Source organism: Miniopterus schreibersii, assembly GCF_964146895.1.
Source record: "Miniopterus schreibersii genome assembly, chromosome: 6".
Lineage (NCBI taxonomy): Eukaryota > Metazoa > Chordata > Mammalia > Chiroptera > Miniopteridae > Miniopterus > Miniopterus schreibersii.
Window position 1 is genome coordinate 82,285,333 of NC_138107.1, and position 4,485 is coordinate 82,289,817.

Below are 4,485 nucleotides of genomic sequence, written 5' to 3' on the forward strand. Positions count from 1 at the left end.
TGGGTGAGGAATTAAAAAAATAATAATAAATAAGTTTCTTTAGGAAAATGTTTCACAGCTTAGAAATCAAACCCATTTCCTCTTTTTTTTTTAAAGAAGAAAAGAGACATTGATCTGTTGCCTCCTGCATGCACCGCGACGGGGGATCAAACCCACCACATTCTGGTGCCCGGGATGACGCTCTAACCGAGCCACCAGGCCACGGTGAAACCCATTTCTTGATATGGAAATATAACTGGCATCCTTACAGTGTTCTGCTCTGTAATCTCATAACATTGCTTGTTGACATTAAAATTTGTAACACCGAGAAGTGTTAACACCTGACCTCTTAAGAGCAGCTTTACTATAACACTCATATTTGGAGACTGAGGTAGGGGATCGGTTCCTAAATGATGAAATTAGGACCCGGTGTGTTACTTCCCTCCAACAGGATGTGGAATACTAAAGCCTAGTTCTAACCCAACACTGTGCTCTTCCTTCTGTTCTAATCCAAATATTGGCGTAGTTAAGGAGCACAGAGGCAATACTATAAGTTAGGTGGATTTAAAAACCATGTTGTGCTTGATCCTGTTTACCCCTGTTAGCCTTAAGAGCTCACCTAATTCCTGGAAAAGCAGGTGGGGTTGCCTCGAGAACCTGAAACCTACACACAATTAGGGTTCTTTTGAAAAGACTTTACAGAATTGATACTGTAGGGTGGGCCAGCGGGCTATTTCAAGGAATGAGATCAATGCTAAGAAGTCATTGAAACAGTTTAGCAGGGAAGTGAAGCTGTCTATCCTATGCTAGTGCCTCCCAGGCATTGCTGGGCGGTTGTGAGTTTGGTTATCACAGGGGCTAGGGTGTTACTAGAATTTAATGAGGTGGGGGGAGTCACAGATGCTTAAAAGATTTTCGATCTTAAATGCCAATGCAGCTAGATAATTTCTTCTAGCTTCCAGAGAATTAAAGGCTGGAGGTGGGAGGGGACTAGCTAACATGTTATTAAAATCCAGACAAGAGCTGATGAAGGCCCACATTAAAGCAGTGGCAGTTTGGCTGGAGAGATGTGGGTTTGATGAAGAGGTATAACCAAGAAGACACGATACCTGATTATCTGTCGGGAACAATGTGGGGTGAAGAAGGAAGTTTCCGGGTCGCCAACCTACACATGGGGTCATGTATGTCGGGTGGGGGTGGTGAGATAATACTAGTTTGGGAAATGTTCCAGTTGGTAGGCTTATGGGATCTCCAAGGATAAATGCAGAATGGGCAGTGGGATAGATGGGTCTTAGAACCGAGTTCAGGACAGACAGACATCAATGGCTCCTCTGTTCTCCCTATGTCCTGGAGACAGGGAAGGATAACTGACACAAGATCCTTGGGACACTGCTTAAAATCCCACGCAGCCCGGCCGGGCGTGGCTCAGCGGTTGGGCATCGACCTAGGATCCAGGAGATCGAGGTTCGATTCCCGGTCGGGGCACAGGCCCGGGTTTCAGGCTCGATCCCCAGCAGGGGGCGTGCAGGAGGCGGCCGGTCAATGACTCATCGTTGATGTTTCTCTCTCTCCCCCTCTCACTTCCTCTCTGTGAAATCAATATAGATTTATTTTAAAAACAGAAAACAACCCTCATGCACACACTTCGGAGGTCGGGAGAGGGGAGGCTCAGAGTTCACGTTCCCCGACAAGCAGTTTCGTTTCGGGTGTCTGACCACGGTCCCACCTGCTGCCTCCTGCTGTGAAAGTGGAAGCGAAACGGGCCCCAATGCATGAGCGTTAGTCCTTAGGAGAAATTGTCCACCCGAAACGGTGTTGTAACTGCCGAAGACTGTTGCTGCCCTTAAATATTCTGGTGGATGCAGAATAATGATGACATTAATCCCCCTACAATTTCATAAATACACATTTATTCAGACACGCTCTTTTTTAGAGAGGACACATCGGCTTTGTGCCATCTGCATTTCTTTTCTCTCCTCTCCCTGGTGCAAAACTTTTTAGTTCCTGTGGCTTGCTAGCCCATCCCCTAGAAACACTTGAGGGGGGGCATGGGGTGGAGGCCTGGGTGGGGAGGGGCCAGCCTGCAGGCTCTTTCCCTCACTCCCAGGGCTCCTCAGACCGACCCTGCGTCGTTACGGCTCCCTGTTCTCTCCGGCTGGCGGCCTTCTCTTTGTCTGCTTAGGGGCATCTCTAAACGAAAGATAAAATAATTCTTTAGTCCATCTTTTTTTTTTTTTTTAATGTTTTTATTGATTTTAGAGAGAGAGGAAGTGAGAGGGAGAGAGACAGGAACAGCGATTGGATTGGTTGCCTCCCACACCAGGGATCAAACCTGAAACCTGGGTATGTGCCCTGACCGGGAACCGAACCCGTGACCTTTTGGTGCATAGGACGGTGCTCAAACAACTGAGCCAGACTGGTCAGGGCAGTCCATCTTTTCTTTGCTAACGAAATATATAAAACTAAATTTAAACAACTGCTAAGAAGGATTTCTGAGGCAGTGTGTTGGTCGCAGAAAGAGCCCTGGATTGGGAGACCTGAGCTCCAATGGCCACTAAGTAGTTGTATGACCTTGGCCAATGGTCTAATGCCATTTTGTCGCCTCATCCTGGCCCTTCCTCTCTTACGGTAAGGAGGCCTGTCTAGGTGGCCTCCTCAAAAACTATGCAAGGTATTTTGTGACTTTTCTGTGCTCACAGGTTAACAAGGGCATCATCATCATCTGAGAACCTATTCAAAATGCAAATTCTTGGGCTGACCTTGGACTGACTGAGTTAGACGCTCTGGGGACAGGGCCTGTAGTGTTTTATCAAGCCCTCCAGGAGATTCTGATGTGCTGAAGTTTTAGGACCACTGTAGTAACATAAGACTATAAAACGGACTTACGTTAATTGCCTCAATAACAGAACAAATAGGTTAACAGTTGAAAAAGCTGCTCCCGTCCCGGCCAGTGTGGCTCAGTTGGCTGAGTGTCATCCATACACCAAAAGGTTGCCAGTTCGATTCTCTGTCAGGGCACATGCCCCAGTTGCAGGCTCAATCCCCAGTAGGGGGTGTGCAGGAGGCAGCCAATCAGTTTCTTACATTGATGTTTCTCTCTCCCCCTCTCTTCCTCTCTAAAATCAATGAAAACACATTAAAAATAAAAAAGCTCTTCCTGCACCCCCACCCATCCTAAGTGCTTGCATCTTTTTAAACAGCTACTTGGGGTTTTACCTGAAACGTGACTGAATCCTGATTATTTTGAACGGGAGGGTTCATATCGAATGCCTCGGCTCTTCCCCTTCCTCACAAGGTGAAATTACAAAAAACAAGTGGCCAGTTCCTACGACTTTAACGAGGAGGTTTGGGGTCCACTCCACATTCTTGTATCGCTATCCAAAGCTGCCTTATTTGTGTATCAGTTATTGAAAAATAATTGACAGATCCTTTTCAATGGCAATGCTTTCTTCCACTTAAAGCCGTACTTCTTATAGTAAAATAAAACCCTACAGTACTTGACAAAATCTATTTTTTAGCAACATTTGTTGAATGAGTGAGTCATTTTTTATTGTTTCCCCTATGAAAAGAAAAGCAGTAGAACCAGAGGCATTAATGAATTCTGAAGCTTAGGTATTCGTTCATACCACCAATTCAAATTTCCATCAGAAACTCAGAATCAATTGTTAAATGTACAGCCTCTTGGGATTAATGAAATAGGCATGAAGCATTCCAGGGTAGGTGGGTGGGCTTCCTTACCTGGGCCCAGCTATTTTGGGAGGAGCGGACATTGTGCAGGAGTCACAGTGGAGGTGGCTGAGCACTGTGCTAGGAGCCCTGCACCCCACACGAGTAGCTGAATATGGTGCCTGTCCCTCCCCTCCATCAAGCTGCTGGAGCTGAACGGGGGCTGGCTGGCATCTTGCCCTCACCCCGATCTCTTGTGATCCCCACCACTTTCTAGTCTCCAAGACCCTGTCTTTCGGCTGCACCCCTCATCCCTGCAGGGCCGCCTGGGGGTGGTATGGAAGGCCGTGGAGGCACGCCCCAGTTGCCCCTTTTATAGATATTCAGAGAATTAACTTGACACAAGACTTTGATTTAAGTTAGATGTGAATATATGTATTTTTTTCTTTTTAAAGAAGTCAGTGGAAACCACTATTTAATAATCTGTGTTTATACAGCACGAATTTGGGTCACCTCTGGGCAAAAGCTCCTTGGCCTCCTTTTCTTCCTTGTAAGAGAAAGTGGGGTAACACCATCTCCAGACCCATTCCTGGCCAAACTTTGTTCACAGCATCTTCATATAGAGTTCACTCATATAGAGTTCTCACAGTATTATGAGGGACTGCAGTTATCAATGTCTTCATTTCACAAATGTGGAAAGTGCCATTCAAGTCTGGAAATCACCCTAAGCTCTGCAGACGGGAGGAGATGCAGCAAGAAAATGACTCCTCGGGCAACACTCTCGACTTCCCCTCCTCGCATTTTTTTGCGTTGACAAAGTAACACACAGATAAAATCATA